Consider the following 23,890-nt stretch of genomic DNA (forward strand, 5'->3'; position numbering starts at 1 on the left):
ACTTTACCTCTAGATGTAGGGTTTTACATCTAAATGTTTTCCTTTACATTTAGATGTTGGGCTTTATCTCTAGATTTTGGGGTTTAAATCTATATATTTGGCTTTTCCTCTAGATGTTGGGCTTTACCATCAGATATCTGGCTTTACGTCTAGATGTTGGGATTTAGCTCTAGAGTTTGGGCTCTACCACTAGGTCTTGGGCTTTACCTCTAGATTTTGGACTTTACCTCTAGAAGTTGGGCTTTACCTCTAGACTTTGGGTTTTCCATCTGGATTTTTGGCTTCTCTCTAGAATCTGGGCTTTACCTCCAGACGTTGGGCTTTACCTCTAGATGTTGGGTTTTAACTCTAGATGTTGGTCTTTAAGTCTAGATATTGGACTTTACCTCTAGATGTAGGGTTTTACATCTAGATGTTTTGCTTTACATTTAGATGTTTGGCTTTATCTCTAGATTTTGGGTTTCAAATCTATATATTTGTCTTTTCCTCTAGATGTTGGGCTTTACCTCTAGATATCTGGCTTTACGTCTAGATGTTGGGCTTTACCTCTAGATTATTTGGATTTAGATCTGGAAATTGGGCTTTACATCTAGATTTGGGGCTTTAGCTCTAGATGTTGGGCTTTACCTCCAGATTTTGGGTTTCAAATCTATATATTTCTCTTTTCCTCTAGATGTTGGGCTTTACCTCTAGATAGCTGGCTTTACGTGTAGATGTTGGGCTTCACCTCTACATTTTGGGCTCTACCACTAGGTCTTTGGCTTTAACTCTAGATTTTGGACTTTACCTCTAGAAGTTGCGCTTTACCTCTAGACTTTGGGCTTTACCTCAAGACGTTCGGCTTTAACTCTAGCTGTTGGGCTTTACCTCTAGATTTTGGACTTTACCTCTAGAAGTTAGGCTTTAGATCTAGAAGTTGGGCTTTACATCTAGATTTTGGGCTTTACGTCTAGATATTGGTCTTTACCTCTAGATTTTGGGTTTTAAATCTATATATTTGGCTATTCCTCTAGATGTTGGGCTTTACCCCTAGATATCTGGCTTTACGTCTAGATGTTGGGCTTTACCTCTAGATTTTGTTCTCTACCACTAGGTCTTGGGCTTTACCTCTAGATTTTGGACTTTACCTCTAGAAGTTGGGCTTTACCTCTAGATTTTGGGCCTTACCTCTAGAAGTTGGGGGTTGCATCTATATGTTTGGCTTTAACTGTAGATGTCGGTCCTTAACACTTGATTTTGGAATTCACCTCTAGATGTTAGGCTTTACCTCTAGATTTTGGGTTTACCATCTGGATTTTAGGCTTCTCTCTAGAATCTGGGCTGTACCTCCAGACGTTGGGCTTTACCTCTAGATGTTGGGTTTTACCTCTAGATGTTGGTCTTTAAGTTTAGATATTGGACTTTACTCCTAGATGTCGGGTTTTACATCTAGATGTTTTGCTTTACTTTTAGATGTTGGGCTTTATCTCTAGATTTTGGGTTTTAAATCTATATATTTGGCTTTTCCTCTAGCTGTTGGGCTTTACCATCAGATATCTGGCTTTACGTCTAGATGTTGGGCTTTAGCTCTAGATTTTGGGCTCTACCACTAGGTCTTGGGCTTTACCTCCAGATTTTGGACTTTACCTCTAGAAGTTGGGCTTTACCTCTAGAGTTTGGGCTTTACCTCAAGACGTTCGGCTTTAACTCTAGGTGTTGGGCTTTACCTCTAGATTTTGGGCCTTACCTCTAGAAGTTGGGGGTTACATCTATATGGTTGGCTTTAACTGTAGATGTCAAACCTTAACACTTGATTTTGGAAATCACCTCTAGATGTTAGGCTTTACCTCTAGATTCTGGGCTTTCCCTCTAGACGTTGGGCTTTAACTCTAGATTTTGGGCTTTACTCTAAAGGATGCGCTTTGACTCTAGATATTCGGCTTTACCTCTAGAATTTGGTTTTACATCTAGATGTTTGGCTTTAACTGTAGGTGTCGGGCTTTAACAGTAGATATTGGAATTCACCTCTAGATCTTAGTCTTTACCTCTACATGTTGGGCTTTACCTCTAGATGATTAGGCTTTAAACCTAGAAATTGGGCTTTACATCTAGATTTGGGGCTTTAGCTCTAGATGTTGGGCTTTACCTCCAGATTTTGCGTTTTAAATCTATATATCTGGCTTTATCTCTAGATGTTGGGCTTTACCTCTAGATTTTGGGCTCTACCACTAGGTCTTGGGCTTTACCTCTAGATTTTGGACTTTACCTCTAGAAGTTGGGCTTTACCTCTAGACTTTGGCTTTACCTCAAGACGTTCAACTTTAACTCTAGATGTTGGGCTTTACCTCTAGATTTTGGGCTTTACGTCTAGTTATTGAGCTTTACATCTAGATTTTGGGTTTTAAATCTATACATTTGGCTTTTCCTCTAGATGTTTGGCTTTACCTCTAGATATCTGGCTTTACCTCTAGATTTTGGGCTCTACAACTAGGTCTTGGACTTTACCTCTAGATTTTGGATTTTACCTCTAGAAGTTGGGCTTTACCTCTAGATTTTGGGCCTTACCTCTAGAAGTTGGGGGTTACATCTATATGTTTGGCTTTAACTGTAGATGTCGGGCCTTAACACTTGATTTTGGAATTCACCTCTAGATGTTAGGCTTTACCTCTGGATTCTGGGCTTTCCCTCTAGATGTTGTTCTTTAACTCTAGATTTTGGGCTTTACTCTAAATGCTGCGCTTTATATATTCGGCTTTACATCTAGAACTTGGGCTTTACATCTAGATTTTGGGCCTTAGATCTAGAAGTTGGGCTTTACATCTAGATTTTGGTCTTTACGTCCAGATATTGGGCTTTACCTCTAGATATTGGGTTTTAAATCTATATATTTGGCTTTTTTCTAGATGTTGGGCTTACCCCTAGATATCTGGCTTTACCTCTAGATGTTGGGCTTTACCTCTAGATTTTGGGTTTTCCATCTGGATTTTTGGCTTCTCTCTAGAATCTGGGCTTTACCTCCAGATGTTGGGCTTTACCTCTAGATGTTGGGTTTTACCTCTAGATGTTGGGTTTTACCTCTAGATGTTGGTCTTTATGTCTAGATATTGGACTTTACCTCTAGATGTCGGGTTTTACATCTAGATGTTTTGCTTTACATTCAGATGTTGGGCTTTATCTCTAGATTTTGGGTTTTAAATCTATATATTTGGCTTTTCCTATAGATGTTGGGCTTTACCTCTACATTTTGGGCTCTACCACTAGGTCTTGATCTTTACCTCTAGATTTTGGACTTTACCTCTAGAAGTTGGGCTTTACATCTTGACTTTGGGCTTTACCTCAAGACGTTCGGCTTTACCTCTGGATGTTGCGCTTTACCTCTAGTTTTTGGGCCTTACGTCTGGAAGTTGGGGGTTACATCTATATGTTTGGCTTTAACTGTAGATGTCGGGCCTTAAGACTAGATTTAAGAATTCACCTCTAGATATTAGGCTTTACCTCTAGATTCTGGGCTTTACCTCTAGATGTTGGGCTTTAACACTAGATTTTGGGTTTTCATCTGGATTTTTGGCTTCTCTCTAGAATCTGGGCTGTACCTCCAGACGTTGGGCTTTACCTCTAGATGTTGGGTTTTACCTCTAGATGTTGGTCTTTAAGTTTAGATATTGGACTTTACTCCTAGATGTCGGGTTTTACATCTAGATGTTTTGCTTTACTTTTAGATGTTGGGCTTTATCTCTAGATTTTGGGTTTTAAATCTATATATTTGGCTTTTCCTCTAGCTGTTGGGCTTTACCATCAGATATCTGGCTTTACGTCTAGATGTTGGGCTTTAGCTCTAGATTTTGGGCTCTACCACTAGGTCTTGGGCTTTACCTCCAGATTTTGGACTTTACCTCTAGAAGTTGGGCTTTACCTCTAGAGTTTGGGCTTTACCTCAAGACGTTCGGCTTTAACTCTAGCTGTTGGGCTTTACCTCTAGATTTTGGGCCTTACCTCTAGAAGTTGGGGGTTACATCTATATGGTTGGCTTTAACTGTAGATGTCAAACCTTAACACTTGATTTTGGAAATCACCTCTAGATGTTAGGCTTTACCTCTAGATTCTGGGCTTTCCCTCTAGACGTTGGGCTTTAACTCTAGATTTTGGGCTTTACTCTAAAGGATGCGCTTTGAACCTAGATATTCGGCTTTACCTCTAAAATTGGGTTTTACATCTAGATGTTTGGCTTTAACTGTAGGTGTCGGGCTTTAACAGTAGATATTGGAATTCACCTCTAGATCTTAGTCTTTACCTCTACATGTTGGGCTTTACCTCTAGATGATTAGGCTTTAAACCTAGAAATTGGGCTTTACATCTAGATTTGGGGCTTTAGCTCTAGATGTTGGGCTTTACCTCCAGATTTTGCGTTTTAAATCTATATATCTGGCTTTATCTCTAGATGTTGGGCTTTACCTCTAGATTTTGGGCCTTACCTCTAGATGTTTGGCTTCGATCTAGAAGTTGCGCTTTACCTCTAGATTTTGGGCTCTACCACTAGGTCTTGGGCTTTACCTCTAGATTTTGGACTTTACCTCTAGAAGTTGGGCTTTACCTCTAGACTTTGGCTTTACCTCAAGACGTTCAACTTTAACTCTAGATGTTGGGCTTTACCTCTAGATTTTGGGCTTTACGTCTAGTTATTGAGCTTTACATCTAGATTTTGGGTTTTAAATCTATACATTTGGCTTTTCCTCTAGATGTTTGGCTTTACCTCTAGATATCTGGCTTTACCTCTAGATTTTGGGCTCTACCACTAGGTCTTGGACTTTACCTCTAGATTTTGGATTTTACCTCTAGAAGTTGGGCTTTACCTCTAGATTTTGGGCCTTACCTCTAGAAGTTGGGGGTTACATCTACATGTTTGGCTTTAACTGTAGATGTCGGGCCTTAACACTTGATTTTGGAATTCACCTCTAGATGTTAGGCTTTACCTCTGGATTCTGGGCTTTCCCTCTAGATGTTGTTCTTTAACTCTAGATTTTGGGCTTTACTCTAAATGCTGCGCTTTATATATTCGGCTTTACATCTAGAACTTGGGCTTTACATCTAGATTTTGGGCCTTAGATCTAGAAGTTGGGCTTTACATCTAGATTTTGGTCTTTACGTCCAGATATTGGGCTTTACCTCTAGATATTGGGTTTTAAATCTATATATTTGGCTTTTCCTCTAGATGTTGGGCTTACCCCTAGATATCTGGCTTTACCTCAAGACGTTCGGCTTTACCTCTAGATGTTGGGCTTTACCTCTATTTTTTGGGCCTTACGTCTGGAAGTTGGGGGTTACATCTATATGTTTGGCTTTAACTGTAGATGTCGGGCCTTAAGACTAGATTTAAGAATTCACCTCTAGATATTAGGCTTTACCTCTAGATTCTGGGCTTTACCTCTAGATGTTGGGCTTTAACACTAGATTTTGGGTTTTCATCTGGATTTTTGGCTTCTCTCTAGAATCTGGGCTGTACCTCCAGACGTTGGGCTTTACCTCAAGATGTTGGGTTTTACCTCTAGATGTTGGTCTTTAAGTCTAGATATTGGACTTTACCTCTAGATGTCGGGTTTTACATCTAGAACTTTTGCTTTACATTTAGATGGTGGGCTTTATCTCTAGATTTTGGGTTTTAAATCTATATATTTGGCTTTTCCTCTAGCTGTTGGGCTTTACCATCAGATATCTGGCTTTACGTCTAGATGTATGGCTTTACATCTAGATTTTGGACTCTACCACTAGGTCTTGGGCTTTACATCTAGATTTTGGACTTTACCTCTAGAAGTTGGGTTTTACCTCTAGATTCTGGGCTTTCCCTCTAGATGTGGGGCTTCAACTCCAGATTTTGGGCTTTACTCTAAATGATGCGCTTTATATATTCGGCTTTACCTCTAGAAGTTGGGCTTTACATCTAGATATTGGTCTTTACGTCTAGATATCGGGCTTTACCTCTATATTTTGGGTTTTAAATCTATATATTTGGCTTTTCCTCTAGATGTTAACTTTACCTCTAGATATCTGGCTTTACGTCTAGATTTTGGGCTTTACTTCTAGATTTTGGGCTCTAACACTAGGTCTTGGGCTTTACCTCTAGATTTAGGACTTTACCTCTAGAAGTTAGGCTTTAGATCTAGAAGTTGGGCTTTACATCTAGATTTTGGGATTTACGTCTAGATATTGGGCTTTACCTCTAGATTTTGGGTTTTAAATCTATATATTTGGCTTTTCCTCTAGATGTTGGGCTTTACCCCTAGATATGTGGCTTTACCTCTAGATGATGGGCTTTACCTCTAGATTTTGGGTTTTCCATCTGGATTTTTGGCTTCTCTCTAGAATCTGGGCTTTACCTCCAGACGTTGGGCTTTACCTCTAGATGTTGAGTTTTACCTCTAGATGTTGGTCTTTAAGTCTAGATATAGGACTTTACCTCTAGATGTTGGGTTTTACATCTAGATGTTTTGCTTTACATTTAGATGTTGGGCTTTATCTCTAGATGTTGGGTTTTAAATCTATATATTTGGCTTTTCCTCTAGCTGTTGGGCTTTACCTCTAGATATCTGGCTTTACCTCTAGATGTTGGGCTTTACCTCTAGATTTTGGACTATATCTCTAGAAGTTGGGCTTTACCTCTAGACTTTGGCTTTACCACAAGACGTTCAAATTTACCTCTAGATGTTGGGCTTTACCTCTAGATTTTGGGCTTTACGTCTAGATATTGGGCTTTACCTCTAGATTTTGGGTTTTAAATCTATATATTTGCCTTTTCCTCTAGATGTTGGGCTTTACCCCTAGATATCTGGCTTTAAGTCTAGATGTTGGGCTTTACCTTTAGATTTTGGGCTCTACCACTAGGTCTTGATCTTTACCTCTACATTTTGGACTTTACCTCTAGAAGTTGGGCTTTACATCTAGACTTTGGGCTTTACCTCAAGACGTTCGGCTTTACCTCTAGATGTTGGGCTTTACCTCTATTTTTTGGGCCTTACGTCTAGAAGTTGGGGGTTACATCTATATGTTTGCATTTAACTGTAGATGTCGGGCCTTAACACTGGATTTTGGAATTCACCTCTAGATGTTAGGCTTTACCTCTAGATTCTGGGCTTTCCCTCTAGATGTTGTTCTTTAACTCTAGATATGGGCTTTACTCTAAACGATGCGCTTTAACTCTAGATATTTGCCTTTACCTCTAGAAGTTGGGCTTTACATCTAGATTTTGGGCTTTAGATGTAGAAGTTGGGCTTTACCTCTAGATTTTGGGCTTTACGTCTAGATATTGGGCTTTACCTCTAGATTTTGGGTTTTAAATCTATATATTTGGCTTTTCCTCTAGATGTTGGGCTTTACCCCTAGATATCTGGCTTTACGTCTAGATGTTGGGCTTTACCTCTAGATTTTGGGCTCTACCACTAGGTCTTGGGCTTTACATCTAGATTTTGGACTTTACCTCTAGAAGTTGGGCTTTACCTCTAGATTTTGGTCCTTACCTCTAGAAGTTGGGGGTTGCATCTATATGTATGGCTTTAACTGTAGATGTCGGGCCTTAACACTTGATTTTGGAATTCACCTCTAGATGTTAGGCTTTACATCTAGATTCTGGGCTTTCCCTCTAGATGTGGGGCTTCATCTCTAGATTTTGGGCTTTACTCTAAATGATGCGCTTTATATATTCGGCTTTACCTCTAGAAGTTGGGCTTTACATCTAGATTTTAGGCTTTTGGTCTAGAAGTTGGGCTTTACATATAGATTTTGGTCTTTAGATCTAGAAGTTGGGCTTTAAATCTAGATATTGGTCTTTACGTCTAGATATTGGGCTTTACCTCTAGATTTTGGGTTTTAAATCTATATATTTGGCTTTTCCTCTAGATGTTGGGCTTTACCTCTAGATATCTGGTTTTACCTCTAGATGTTGGGCTTTACCTCTAGATTTTGGGCTCTACCACTAGGTCTTGGGCTTTACCTCTAGATTTTGGACTTTACCTCTAGAAGTTAGGCTTCAGATCTAGAAGTTGGGCTTTACATCTAGATTTTGGGCTTTAAGTCTAGATATTGGTTTTTACCTCTAGATTTTGGGTTTTAAATCTATATATTTGGCTATTCCTCTAGATGTTGGTCTTTACCATCAGATATCTGGCTTTACGTCTAGATGTTGGGATTTAGCTCTAGAGTTTGGGCTCTACCACTAGGTCTTGGGCTTTACCTCTACATTTTGGACTTTACCTCTAGAAGTTGGGCTTTACCTCTAGATTTTGGGCTTTACCTCAAGATGTTGGGTTTTAAATCTATATATTTGTCTTTACCTCAAGACGTTGGGCTTTAACTCTAGATGTTGGGCTTTACCTCTAGATTTTGGGCCTTACCTCTAGAAGTTGGCGTTTACATCTATATGTTTGGCTTTAACTGTAGATGTCGGGCCTTAAGACTAGATTTTGGAATTCACCTCCAGATGTAAGGCTTTACCTCTAGATTCTGGGCTTTACCTCTAGATGTTGGGCTTTAACACTAGATTTTGGGTTTTCCATCTGGATTTTTGGCTTCTCTCTAGAATCTGGGCTGTACCTCCAGACGTTGGGCTTTACCTCAAGATGTTGGGTTTTACCTCTAGATGTTGGTCTTTAAGTCTAGATATTGGACTTTACCTCTAGGTGTAGGGTTTTACATCTAGATGTTTTGCTTTACATTTAGATGTTGGGCTTTATCTCTAGATGTTGGGTTTTAAATCTATATATTTGGCTTTTCCTCTAGCTGTTGGGCTTTACCATCAGATATCTGGCTTTACGTCTAGATGTTGGGCTTTAGCTCTAGATTTTGGGCTCTACCACTAGGTCTTGGGCTTTACCTCCAGATTTTGGACTTTACCTCTAGAAGTTGGGCTTTACCTCTAGAGTTTGGGCTTTACCTCAAGACGTTCGGCTTTAACTCTAGCTGTTGGGCTTTACCTCTAGATTTTGGGCCTTACCTCTAGAAGTTGGGGGTTACATCTATATGGTTGGCTTTAACTGTAGATGTCAAACCTTAACACTTGATTTTGGAAATCACCTCTAGATGTTAGGCTTTACCTCTAGATTCTGGGCTTTCCCTCTAGACGTTGGGCTTTAACTCTAGATTTTGGGCTTTACTCTAAAGGATGCGCTTTGACTCTAGATATTCGGCTTTACCTCTAGAATTGGGTTTTACATCTAGATGTTTGGCTTTAACTGTAGGTGTCGGGCTTTAACAGTAGATATTGGAATTCACCTCTAGATCTTAGTCTTTACCTCTACATGTTGGGCTTTACCTCTAGATGATTAGGCTTTAAACCTAGAAATTGGGCTTTACATCTAGATTTGGGGCTTTAGCTCTAGATGTTGGGCTTTACCTCCAGATTTTGCGTTTTAAATCTATATATCTGGCTTTATCTCTAGATGTTGGGCTTTATCTCTAGATTTTGGGCTCTACCTCTAGGTATTGGTGTTTACCTCTAGATTTTGGACTTTAACTCTGGAAGTTGGCTTTACATCTAGACTTTGGGCTTTACCTCCAGATGTTGGTCTTTAAGTCTAGATACTGGACTTCACCTCTAGATGTAGGGTTTTACATCTAGATGTTTTGCTTTACATTTAGATGTTGCTCTTTATCTCTAGATGTTGGGTTATACCTCTATATGTTGTGCTTCACCTCTAGATGTTGGGCTTTACCTCTAGATTTTGGGTTTTACATCTAGATGTTTGCCTTCACCTCTGTAAGTTGGGCTTTACCTGCAGACCTTGGGCTGTAGGACTAGATGATGGGCTTTACTTCTAGAAGTTGGGCTTTACATCTAGATTTTGGGCTTTACCTCTAAATGATGGGCTTAAACTCTAAATATTGGGCTTTACCTCTAGATGTTGGGCTTTAGATTTAGAAGTTGGGCTTTACATCTATATTTTGGGCTTTAGATCTAGAAGTTGGGCTTTACATCTAGATATTGGTCTTTACGTCTAGATATTGGGCTTTACCTATAGGTTTTGCGTTTTAAATCTATATATTTGGCTTTTCCTCTAGATGTTGGGCTTTACCATCAGATATCTGGCTTTACGTCTAGATGTTGGGCTTTACCTCTAGAATTTGGGCTCTACCACTAGATCTTGGGCTTTACCTCTAGATTTTGGGCTTTACCTCTAGATTTTGTACTTTACCTCTAGAAGTTGGGCTTTACCTCTAGATTTTGGGCCTTTCCTCTAGAAGTTGGTGTTTACATCTATATGTTTGGCTTTAATTGTAGATGTCGGGCCTTAAGACTAGATTTTGCCATTCACCTCTAGATGTTAGGCTTTACCTCTAGATTCCCGGCTTTACCTCTAGATGTTGGGCTTTACCTCTAGATTTTGGAATTCACCTCTAGATGTTAGGCTTTACCTCTAGATTCTGGGCTTTACCTCTAGATGTTGGGCTTTACCTCTAGATGTTGGGTTTTACCTCTAGATGTTGGGCTTTAAGTCTGGATATTGGACTTTACCTCTAGATGTAGGGTTTTACATCTAAATGTTTTCCTTTACATTTAGATGTTGGGCTTTATCTCTAGATTTCGGGGTTTAAAACTATATATTTGGCTTTTCCTCTAGATGTTGGGCTTTACCATCAGATATCTGGCTTTACGTCTAGATGTTGGGATTTAGCTCTAGAGTTTGGGCTCTACCACTAGGTCTTGGGCTTTACCTCTAGATTTTGGACTTTACCTCTAGAAGTTGGGCTTTACCTCTAGACTTTGGGTTTTCCATCTGGATTTTTGGCTTCTCTCTAGAATCTGGGCTTTACCTCCAGGCGTTGGGCTTTACCTCTAGATGTTGGGTTTTACCTCTAGATGTTGGTCTTTAAGTCTAGATATTGGACTTTACCTCTAGATGTAGGGTTTTACATCTAGATGTTTTGCTTTACATTTAGATGTTGGGCTTTATCTCTAGATGTTGGGTTTTAAATCTATATATTTGGCTTTTCCTCTAGCTGTTCGGCTTTACCATCAGATATCTGGCTTTACGTCTAGATGTATGGCTTTACCTCTAGATTTTGGGCTCTACCACTAGGTCTTGGGCTTTACCTCTAGACTTTGGCTTTACCACAAGACGTTCAAATTTACCTCTAGATGTTGGGCTTTACCTCTAGATTTTGGGCTTTACGTCTAGATATTGGGCTTTACCTCTAGATTTTGGGTTTTAAATCTATATATTTGCCTTTTCCTCTAGATGTTGGGCTTTACCCCTAGATATCTGGCTTTAAGTCTAGATGTTGGGCTTTACCTTTAGATTTTGGGCTCTACCACTAGGTCTTGATCTTTACCTCTACATTTTGGACTTTACCTCTAGAAGTTGGGCTTTACATCTAGACTTTGGGCTTTACCTCAAGACGTTCGGCTTTACCTCTAGATGTTGGGCTTTACCTCTATTTTTTGGGCCTTACGTCTAGAAGTTGGGGGTTACATCTATATGTTTGCATTTAACTGTAGATGTCGGGCCTTAACACTGGATTTTGGAATTCACCTCTAGATGTTAGGCTTTACCTCTAGATTCTGGGCTTTCCCTCTAGATGTTGTTCTTTAACTCTAGATATGGGCTTTACTCTAAACGATGCGCTTTAACTCTAGATATTTGCCTTTACCTCTAGAAGTTGGGCTTTACATCTAGATTTTGGGCTTTAGATGTAGAAGTTGGGCTTTACCTCTAGATTTTGGGCTTTACGTCTAGATATTGGGCTTTACCTCTAGATTTTGGGTTTTAAATCTATATATTTGGCTTTTCCTCTAGATGTTGGGCTTTACCCCTAGATATCTGGCTTTACCTCTAGATGTTGGGCTTTACCTCTAGATTTTGGGCTCTACCACTAGGTCTTGGGCTTTACATCTAGATTTTGGACTTTACCTCTAGAAGTTGGGCTTTACCTCTAGATTTTGGTCCTTACCTCTAGAAGTTGGGGGTTGCATCTATATGTATGGCTTTAACTGTAGATGTCGGGCCTTAACACTTGATTTTGGAATTCACCTCTAGATGTTAGGCTTTACATCTAGATTCTGGGCTTTCCCTCTAGATGTGGGGCTTCATCTCTAGATTTTGGGCTTTACTCTAAATGATGCGCTTTATATATTCGGCTTTACCTCTAGAAGTTGGGCTTTACATCTAGATTTTAGGCTTTTGGTCTAGAAGTTGGGCTTTACATATAGATTTTGGTCTTTAGATCTAGAAGTTGGGCTTTAAATCTAGATATTGGTCTTTACGTCTAGATATTGGGCTTTACCTCTAGATTTTGGGTTTTAAATCTATATATTTGGCTTTTCCTCTAGATGTTGGGCTTTACCTCTAGATATCTGGTTTTACCTCTAGATGTTGGGCTTTACCTCTAGATTTTGGGCTCTACCACTAGGTCTTGGGCTTTACCTCTAGATTTTGGACTTTACCTCTAGAAGTTAGGCTTCAGATCTAGAAGTTGGGCTTTACATCTAGATTTTGGGCTTTACGTCTAGACATCTGGCTTTACCTCTAGATTTTGGGTTTTAAATCTATATATTTGGCTATTCCTCTAGATGTTTGGCTTTACCTCTAGATATCTGGTTTTACCTCTAGATGTTGGGCTTTACCTCTAGATTTTGGACTTTACCTCTAGAAGTTAGGCTTTAGGTCTAGAAGTTGGGCTTTACATCTAGATTTTGGGTTTTAAATCTATATATTTGTCTTTTCCTCTAGATGTTGGGCTTTACCTCTAGATATCTGGCTTTACCTCTAGATGTTGGGCTTTAACTCTAGATTTTGGGCTCTGCCTCTAGGTGTTGGGCTTTGCCTCTAACATTTGGACTTTGCCTCTAGATGTTGGGCTTTACATCTGCAATTTGGGCTTCACCTGTAGATTTTGGGATTTAAATCTAGATATTTGGCTTTATCTCTAGAATTTGGTCTTTACCTCTAGATATTGGGTTTTAAATCTATATATTTGGCTTTTCCTCTAGATGTTGGGCTTTACCCCTAGGTATCTGGCTTTACGTCTAGATGTTGGGCTTTACCTCTAGATTTTGGGCTCTACCACTAGGTCTTGGGCTTTACCTCTAGATTTTGGGCCTTACCTCTAGAAGTTGGGGTTTACATCTATATGTTTGCCTTTAACTGTAGATGTTGGGCATTAACACTAGAGTTTGGAATTCACCACTAGATGTTAGGCTTAACCTCTAGATGTTGGGCTTTAGATCTAGAAGTTGGGCTTTACGTCTAGATTTTGGGATTTACGTCTAGATATTGGTCTTTACCTCTAGATTTTGGGTTTTAAATCTATATATTTGGCTTTTCCTCTAGATGTTGGGCTTTACCCCTAGATATCTGGCTTTACCTCTAGATGTTGGGCTTTACCTCTAGATTTTGGGTTTTCCATCTGGATTTTTGGCTTCTCTCTAGAATCTGGGCTTTACCTCCAGATGTTGTGTCTTACCTCTAGATGTTGGTCTTTAAGTCTAGATATTGGACTTTACCTCTAGATGTCGGGTTTTACATCTAGATGTTTTGCTTTACATTTAGATTTTGGGCTTTATCTCTAGATTTTGGGTTTTAAATCTATATATTTGGCTTTTCCTATAGATGTTGGGCTTTACCTCTGCATTTTGGGCTCTACCACTAGGTCTTGATCTTTACCTCTAGATTTTGGACTTTACCTCTAGAAGTTGGGCTTTACATCTAGACTTTGGGCTTTACCTCAAGACGTTCGGCTTTACCTCTAGATGTTGCGCTTTACCTCTAGTTTTTGGGCCTTACGTCTAGAAGTTGGGGGTTACATCTATATGTTTGGATTTAACTGTAGATGTCGGGCCTTAACACTTGATTTTGGAATTCACCTCTAGATGTTAGGCTTTACCTTTAGATTCTGGGCTTTCCCTCTAGATGTTGTCCTTTAACTCTAGATTTTGGGCTTTACTCCAAATGATGCGATTTATACTCTAGATATTCGTCTTTACATCTAGAATTTGAGCTTTACATCTAGATTTTGGGATTTAGATCTAGAAGTTGGGCTTTACATCTAGATATTGGTCCTTATGTCTAGATATTGGGCTTTACCTCTAGATTTTGGGTTTTAAATCTATATATTTGGCTTTTCCTCTAGATGTTGGGCTTTACCTCTAGATATCTGGTTTTACCTCTAGATGTTGGGCTTTACCTCTAGATTTTGGGCTCTACCACTAGGTCTTGGGCTTTACCTCTAGATTTTGGACTTTACCTCTAGAAGTTGGGCTTTACCTCTAGATTTTGGTCCTTACCTCTAGAAGTTGGGGGTTGCATCTATATGTATGGCTTTAACTGTAGATGTCGGGCCTTAACACTTGATTTTGGAATTCACCTCTAGATGTTAGGCTTTACATCTAGATTCTGGGCTTTCCCTCTAGATGTGGGGCTTCATCTCTAGATTTTGGGCTTTACTCTAAATGATGCGCTTTATATATTCGGCTTTACCTCTAGAAGTTGGGCTTTACATCTAGATTTTAGGCTTTTGGTCTAGAAGTTGGGCTTTACATATAGATTTTGGTCTTTAGATCTAGAAGTTGGGCTTTAAATCTAGATATTGGTCTTTACGTCTAGATATTGGGCTTTACCTCTAGATTTTGGGTTTTAAATCTATATATTTGGCTTTTCCTCTAGATGTTGGGCTTTACCTCTAGATATCTGGTTTTACCTCTAGATGTTGGGCTTTACCTCTAGATTTTGGGCTCTACCACTAGGTCTTGGGCTTTACCTCTAGATTTTGGACTTTACCTCTAGAAGTTAGGCTTCAGATCTAGAAGTTGGGCTTTACATCTAGATTTTAGGCTTTAAGTCTAGATATTGGTTTTTACCTCTAGATTTTGGGTTTTAAATCTATATATTTGGCTATTCCTCTAGATGTTGGGCTTTACCATCAGATATCTGGCTTTACGTCTAGATGTTGGGATTTAGCTCTAGAGTTTGGGCTCTACCACTAGGTCTTGGGCTTTACCTCTACATTTTGGACTTTACCTCTAGAAGTTGGGCTTTACCTCTAGATTTTGGGCTTTACCTCAAGATGTTGGGTTTTAAATCTATATATTTGTCTTTACCTCAAGACGTTGGGCTTTAACTCTAGATGTTGGGCTTTACCTCTAGATTTTGGGCCTTACCTCTAGAAGTTGGCGTTTACATCTATATGTTTGGCTTTAACTGTAGATGTCGGGCCTTAAGACTAGATTTTGCCATTCACCTCTAGATGTTAGGCTTTACCTCTAGATTCCCGGCTTTACCTCTAGATGTTGGGCTTTACCTCTAGATTTTGGAATTCACCTCTAGATGTTAGGCTTTACCTCTAGATTCTGGGCTTTACCTCTAGATGTTGGGCTTTACCTCTAGATGTTGGGTTTTACCTCTAGATGTTGGGCTTTAAGTCTGGATATTGGACTTTACCTCTAGATGTAGGGTTTTACATCTAAATGTTTTCCTTTACATTTAGATGTTGGGCTTTATCTCTAGATTTCGGGGTTTAAAACTATATATTTGGCTTTTCCTCTAGATGTTGGGCTTTACCATCAGATATCTGGCTTTACGTCTAGATGTTGGGATTTAGCTCTAGAGTTTGGGCTCTACCACTAGGTCTTGGGCTTTACCTCTAGATTTTGGACTTTACCTCTAGAAGTTGGGCTTTACCTCTAGACTTTGGGTTTTCCATCTGGATTTTTGGCTTCTCTCTAGAATCTGGGCTTTACCTCCAGGCGTTGGGCTTTACCTCTAGATGTTGGGTTTTACCTCTAGATGTTGGTCTTTAAGTCTAGATATTGGACTTTACCTCTAGATGTAGGGTTTTACATCTAGATGTTTTGCTTTACATTTAGATGTTGGGCTTTATCTCTAGATGTTGGGTTTTAAATCTATATATTTGGCTTTTCCTCTAGCTGTTCGGCTTTACCATCAGATATCTGGCTTTACGTCTAGATGTATGGCTTTACCTCTAGATTTTGGGCTCTACCACTAGGTCTTGGGCTTTACCTCTAGACTTTGGCTTTACCACAAGACGTTCAAATTTACCTCTAGATGTTGGGCTTTACCTCTAGATTTTGGGCTTTACGTCTAGATATTGGGCTTTACCTCTAGATTTTGGGTTTTAAATCTATATATTTGCCTTTTCCTCTAGATGTTGGGCTTTACCCCTAGATATCTGGCTTTAAGTCTAGATGTTGGGCTTTACCTTTAGATTTTGGGCTCTACCACTAGGTCTTGATCTTTACCTCTACATTTTGGACTTTACCTCTAGAAGTTGGGCTTTACATCTAGACTTTGGGCTTTACCTCAAGACGTTCGGCTTTACCTCTAGATGTTGGGCTTTACCTCTATTTTTTGGGCCTTACGTCTAGAAGTTGGGGGTTACATCTATATGTTTGCATTTAACTGTAGATGTCGGGCCTTAACACTGGATTTTGGAATTCACCTCTAGATGTTAGGCTTTACCTCTAGATTCTGGGCTTTCCCTCTAGATGTTGTTCTTTAACTCTAGATATGGGCTTTACTCTAAACGATGCGCTTTAACTCTAGATATTTGCCTTTACCTCTAGAAGTTGGGCTTTACATCTAGATTTTGGGCTTTAGATGTAGAAGTTGGGCTTTACCTCTAGATTTTGGGCTTTACGTCTAGATATTGGGCTTTACCTCTAGATTTTGGGTTTTAAATCTATATATTTGGCTTTTCCTCTAGATGTTGGGCTTTACCCCTAGATATCTGGCTTTACGTCTAGATGTTGGGCTTTACCTCTAGATTTTGGGCTCTACCACTAGGTCTTGGGCTTTACATCTAGATTTTGGACTTTACCTCTAGAAGTTGGGCTTTACCTCTAGATTTTGGTCCTTACCTCTAGAAGTTGGGGGTTGCATCTATATGTATGGCTTTAACTGTAGATGTCGGGCCTTAACACTTGATTTTGGAATTCACCTCTAGATGTTAGGCTTTACATCTAGATTCTGGGCTTTCCCTCTAGATGTGGGGCTTCATCTCTAGATTTTGGGCTTTACTCTAAATGATGCGCTTTATATATTCGGCTTTACCTCTAGAAGTTGGGCTTTACATCTAGATTTTAGGCTTTTGGTCTAGAAGTTGGGCTTTACATATAGATTTTGGTCTTTAGATCTAGAAGTTGGGCTTTAAATCTAGATATTGGTCTTTACGTCTAGATATTGGGCTTTACCTCTAGATTTTGGGTTTTAAATCTATATATTTGGCTTTTCCTCTAGATGTTGGGCTTTACCTCTAGATATCTGGTTTTACCTCTAGATGTTGGGCTTTACCTCTAGATTTTGGGCTCTACCACTAGGTCTTGGGCTTTACCTCTAGATTTTGGACTTTACCTCTAGAAGTTAGGCTTCAGATCTAGAAGTTGGGCTTTACATCTAGATTTTGGGCTTTAAGTCTAGATATTGGTTTTTACCTCTAGATTTTGGGTTTTAAATCTATATATTTGGCTATTCCTCTAGATGTTTGGCTTTACCTCTAGATATCTGGCTTTACCTCTAGATTTTGGGCTCTACCACTAGATATCTGGCTTTACCCCTAGATGTTGGTCTTTAAGTCTAGATATTGGACTTTACCTCTAGATGTCGGGTTTTACATCTAGATGTTTTGCTTTACTTTTAGATGTTGGGCTTTATCTCTAGATTTTGGGTTTTAAATCTATATATTTGGCTTTTCCTCTAGATGTTGGGCTTTACCATCAGATATCTGGCTTTACGTCTAGATGTTGGGATTTAGCTCTAGAGTTTGGGCTCTACCACTAGGTCTTGGGCTTTACCTCTACATTTTGGACTTTACCTCTAGAAGTTGGGCTTTACCTCTAGATTTTGGGCCTTTCCTCTAGAAGTTGGTGTTTACATCTATATGTTTGGCTTTAATTGTAGATGTCGGGCCTTAAGACTAGATTTTGCCATTCACCTCTAGATGTTAGGCTTTACCTCTAGATTCCCGGCTTTACCTCTAGATGTTGGGCTTTACCTCTAGATTTTGGAATTCACCTCTAGATGTTAGGCTTTACCTCTAGATTCTGGGCTTTACCTCTAGATGTTGGGCTTTACCTCTAGATGTTGGGTTTTACCTCTAGATGTTGGGCTTTAAGTCTGGATATTGGACTTTACCTCTAGATGTAGGGTTTTACATCTAAATGTTTTCCTTTACATTTAGATGTTGGGCTTTATCTCTAGATTTCGGGGTTTAAAACTATATATTTGGCTTTTCCTCTAGATGTTGGGCTTTACCATCAGATATCTGGCTTTACGTCTAGATGTTGGGATTTAGCTCTAGAGTTTGGGCTCTACCACTAGGTCTTGGGCTTTACCTCTAGATTTTGGACTTTACCTCTAGAAGTTGGGCTTTACCTCTAGACTTTGGGTTTTCCATCTGGATTTTTGGCTTCTCTCTAGAATCTGGGCTTTACCTCCAGGCGTTGGGCTTTACCTCTAGATGTTGGGTTTTACCTCTAGATGTTGGTCTTTAAGTCTAGATATTGGACTTTACCTCTAGATGTAGGGTTTTACATCTAGATGTTTTGCTTTACATTTAGATGTTGGGCTTTATCTCTAGATGTTGGGTTTTAAATCTATATATTTGGCTTTTCCTCTAGCTGTTCGGCTTTACCATCAGATATCTGGCTTTACGTCTAGATGTATGGCTTTACCTCTAGATTTTGGGCTCTACCACTAGGTCTTGGGCTTTACCTCTAGACTTTGGCTTTACCACAAGACGTTCAAATTTACCTCTAGATGTTGGGCTTTACCTCTAGATTTTGGGCTTTACGTCTAGATATTGGGCTTTACCTCTAGATTTTGGGTTTTAAATCTATATATTTGCCTTTTCCTCTAGATGTTGGGCTTTACCCCTAGATATCTGGCTTTAAGTCTAGATGTTGGGCTTTACCTTTAGATTTTGGGCTCTACCACTAGGTCTTGATCTTTACCTCTACATTTTGGACTTTACCTCTAGAAGTTGGGCTTTACATCTAGACTTTGGGCTTTACCTCAAGACGTTCGGCTTTACCTCTAGATGTTGGGCTTTACCTCTATTTTTTGGGCCTTACGTCTAGAAGTTGGGGGTTACATCTATATGTTTGCATTTAACTGTAGATGTCGGGCCTTAACACTGGATTTTGGAATTCACCTCTAGATGTTAGGCTTTACCTCTAGATTCTGGGCTTTCCCTCTAGATGTTGTTCTTTAACTCTAGATATGGGCTTTACTCTAAACGATGCGCTTTAACTCTAGATATTTGCCTTTACCTCTAGAAGTTGGGCTTTACATCTAGATTTTGGGCTTTAGATGTAGAAGTTGGGCTTTACCTCTAGATTTTGGGCTTTACGTCTAGATATTGGGCTTTACCTCTAGATTTTGGGTTTTAAATCTATATATTTGGCTTTTCCTCTAGATGTTGGGCTTTACCCCTAGATATCTGGCTTTACGTCTAGATGTTGGGCTTTACCTCTAGATTTTGGGCTCTACCACTAGGTCTTGGGCTTTACATCTAGATTTTGGACTTTACCTCTAGAAGTTGGGCTTTACCTCTAGATTTTGGTCCTTACCTCTAGAAGTTGGGGGTTGCATCTATATGTATGGCTTTAACTGTAGATGTCGGGCCTTAACACTTGATTTTGGAATTCACCTCTAGATGTTAGGCTTTACATCTAGATTCTGGGCTTTCCCTCTAGATGTGGGGCTTCATCTCTAGATTTTGGGCTTTACTCTAAATGATGCGCTTTATATATTCGGCTTTACCTCTAGAAGTTGGGCTTTACATCTAGATTTTAGGCTTTTGGTCTAGAAGTTGGGCTTTACATATAGATTTTGGTCTTTAGATCTAGAAGTTGGGCTTTAAATCTAGATATTGGTCTTTACGTCTAGATATTGGGCTTTACCTCTAGATTTTGGGTTTTAAATCTATATATTTGGCTTTTCCTCTAGATGTTGGGCTTTACCTCTAGATATCTGGTTTTACCTCTAGATGTTGGGCTTTACCTCTAGATTTTGGGCTCTACCACTAGGTCTTGGGCTTTACCTCTAGATTTTGGACTTTACCTCTAGAAGTTAGGCTTCAGATCTAGAAGTTGGGCTTTACATCTAGATTTTGGGCTTTACGTCTAGACATCTGGCTTTACCTCTAGATTTTGGGTTTTAAATCTATATATTTGGCTATTCCTCTAGATGTTTGGCTTTACCTCTAGATATCTGGTTTTACCTCTAGATGTTGGGCTTTACCTCTAGATTTTGGACTTTACCTCTAGAAGTTAGGCTTTAGGTCTAGAAGTTGGGCTTTACATCTAGATTTTGGGTTTTAAATCTATATATTTGTCTTTTCCTCTAGATGTTGGGCTTTACCTCTAGATATCTGGCTTTACCTCTAGATGTTGGGCTTTAACTCTAGATTTTGGGCTCTGCCTCTAGGTGTTGGGCTTTGCCTCTAACATTTGGACTTTGCCTCTAGATGTTGGGCTTTACATCTGCAATTTGGGCTTCACCTGTAGATTTTGGGATTTAAATCTAGATATTTGGCTTTATCTCTAGAATTTGGTCTTTACCTCTAGATATTGGGTTTTAAATCTATATATTTGGCTTTTCCTCTAGATGTTGGGCTTTACCCCTAGGTATCTGGCTTTACGTCTAGATGTTGGGCTTTACCTCTAGATTTTGGGCTCTACCACTAGGTCTTGGGCTTTACCTCTAGATTTTGGGCCTTACCTCTAGAAGTTGGGGTTTACATCTATATGTTTGCCTTTAACTGTAGATGTTGGGCATTAACACTAGAGTTTGGAATTCACCACTAGATGTTAGGCTTAACCTCTAGATGTTGGGCTTTAGATCTAGAAGTTGGGCTTTACGTCTAGATTTTGGGATTTACGTCTAGATATTGGTCTTTACCTCTAGATTTTGGGTTTTAAATCTATATATTTGGCTTTTCCTCTAGATGTTGGGCTTTACCCCTAGATATCTGGCTTTACCTCTAGATGTTGGGCTTTACCTCTAGATTTTGGGTTTTCCATCTGGATTTTTGGCTTCTCTCTAGAATCTGGGCTTTACCTCCAGATGTTGTGTCTTACCTCTAGATGTTGGTCTTTAAGTCTAGATATTGGACTTTACCTCTAGATGTCGGGTTTTACATCTAGATGTTTTGCTTTACATTTAGATTTTGGGCTTTATCTCTAGATTTTGGGTTTTAAATCTATATATTTGGCTTTTCCTATAGATGTTGGGCTTTACCTCTGCATTTTGGGCTCTACCACTAGGTCTTGATCTTTACCTCTAGATTTTGGACTTTACCTCTAGAAGTTGGGCTTTACATCTAGACTTTGGGCTTTACCTCAAGACGTTCGGCTTTACCTCTAGATGTTGCGCTTTACCTCTAGTTTTTGGGCCTTACGTCTAGAAGTTGGGGGTTACATCTATATGTTTGGATTTAACTGTAGATGTCGGGCCTTAACACTTGATTTTGGAATTCACCTCTAGATGTTAGGCTTTACCTTTAGATTCTGGGCTTTCCCTCTAGATGTTGTCCTTTAACTCTAGATTTTGGGCTTTACTCCAAATGATGCGATTTATACTCTAGATATTCGTCTTTACATCTAGAATTTGAGCTTTACATCTAGATTTTGGGATTTAGATCTAGAAGTTGGGCTTTACATCTAGATATTGGTCCTTATGTCTAGATATTGGGCTTTACCTCTAGATTTTGGGTTTTAAATCTATATATTTGGCTTTTCCTCTAGATGTTGGGCTTTACCTCTAGATATCTGGTTTTACCTCTAGATGTTGGGCTTTACCTCTAGATTTTGGGCTCTACCACTAGGTCTTGGGCTTTACCTCTAGATTTTGGACTTTACCTCTAGAAGTTGGGCTTTACCTCTAGATTTTGGGCCTTACCTCTAGAAGTTGGGGGTTGCATCTATATGTTTGGCTTTAACTGTAGATGTCGGTCCTTAACACTTGATTTTGGAATTCACCTCTAGATGTTAGGCTTTACCTCTAGATTCTGGGCTTTACCTCTAGATGTTGGGCTTTACCTCTAGATTTTGGGTTTACCATCTGGACTTTTGGCTTCTCTCCAGAATCTGGGCTGTACCTCCAGACGTTGGGCTTTACCTCTAGATGTTGGGTTTTACCTCTAGAGGTTGGTCTTTAAGTTTAGATATTGGACTTTACCTCTAGATGTCGGGTTTTACATCTAGATGTTTTGCTTTACTTTTAGATGTTGGGCTTTATCTCTAGATTTTGGGTTTTAAATCTATATATTTGGCTTTTCCTCTAGCTGTTGGGCTTTACCATCAGATATCTGGCTTTACGTCTAGATGTTGGGCTTTAGCTCTAGATTTTGGGCTCTACCACTAGGTCTTGGGCTTTACCTCCAGATTTTGGACTTTACCTCTAGAAGTTGGGCTTTACCTCTAGAGTTTGGGCTTTACCTCAAGACCTTCGGCTTTAACTCTAGCTGTTGGGCTTTACCTCTAGATTTTGGGCCTTACCTCTAGAAGTTGGGGGTTACATCTATATGGTTGGCTTTAACTGTAGATGTCAAACCTTAACACTTGATTTTGGAAATCACCTCTAGATGTTAGGCTTTACCTCTAGATTCTGGGCTTTCCCTCTAGACGTTGGGCTTTAACTCTAGATTTTGGGCTTTACTCTAAAGGATGCGCTTTGACTCTAGATATTCGGCTTTACCTCTAGAATTGGGTTTTACATCTAGATGTTTGGCTTTAACTGTAGGTGTCGGGCTTTAACAGTAGATATTGGAATTCACCTCTAGATCTTAGTCTTTACCTCTACATGTTGGGCTTTACCTCTAGATGATTAGGCTTTAAACCTAGAAATTGGGCTTTACATCTAGATTTGGGGCTTTAGCTCTAGATGTTGGGCTTTACCTCCAGATTTTGCGTTTTAAATCTATATATCTGGCTTTATCTCTAGATGTTGGGCTTTATCTCTAGATTTTGGGCTCTACCTCTAGGTATTGGTGTTTACCTCTAGATTTTGGACTTTAACTCTGGAAGTTGGCTTTACATCTAGACTTTGGGCTTTACCTCCAGATGTTGGTCTTTAAGTCTAGATACTGGACTTCACCTCTAGATGTAGGGTTTTACATCTAGATGTTTTGCTTTACATTTAGATGTTGGTCTTTATCTCTAGATGTTGGGTTATACCTCTATATGTTGTGCTTCACCTCTAGATGTTGGGCTTTACCTCTAGATTTTGGGTTTTACATCTAGATGTTTGCCTTCACCTCTGTAAGTTGGGCTTTACCTGCAGACCTTGGGCTGTAGGACTAGATGATGGGCTTTACTTCTAGAAGTTGGGCTTTACATCTAGATTTTGGGCTTTACCTCTAAATGATGGGCTTAAACTCTAAATATTGGGCTTTACCTCTAGATGTTGCGCTTTAGATTTAGAAGTTGGGCTTTACATCTATATTTTGGGCTTTAGATCTAGAAGTTGGGCTTTACATCTAGATATTGGTCTTTACGTCTAGATATTGGGCTTTACCTATAGGTTTTGCGTTTTAAATCTATATATTTGGCTTTTCCTCTAGATGTTGGGCTTTACCATCAGATATCTGGCTTTACGTCTAGATGTTGGGCTTTACCTCTAGAATTTGGGCTCTACCACTAGATCTTGGGCTTTACCTCTAGATTTTGGACTTTACCTCTAGAAGTTGGGCTTTACCTCTAGATTTTGGGCCTTTCCTCTAGAAGTTGGTGTTTACATCTATATGTTTGGCTTTAATTGTAGATGTCGGGCCTTAAGACTAGATTTTGCCATTCACCTCTAGATGTTAGGCTTTACCTCTAGATTCCCGGCTTTACCTCTAGATGTTGGGCTTTACCTCTAGATTTTGGAATTCACCTCTAGATGTTAGGCTTTACCTCTAGATTCTGGGCTTT

This window comes from Leptosomus discolor, unplaced genomic scaffold (genome assembly GCF_034619465.1).
Source record: "Leptosomus discolor isolate bLepDis1 unplaced genomic scaffold, bLepDis1.hap2 HAP2_SCAFFOLD_31, whole genome shotgun sequence".
In the NCBI taxonomy this organism is placed as follows: Eukaryota; Metazoa; Chordata; class Aves; order Leptosomiformes; family Leptosomidae; genus Leptosomus; species Leptosomus discolor.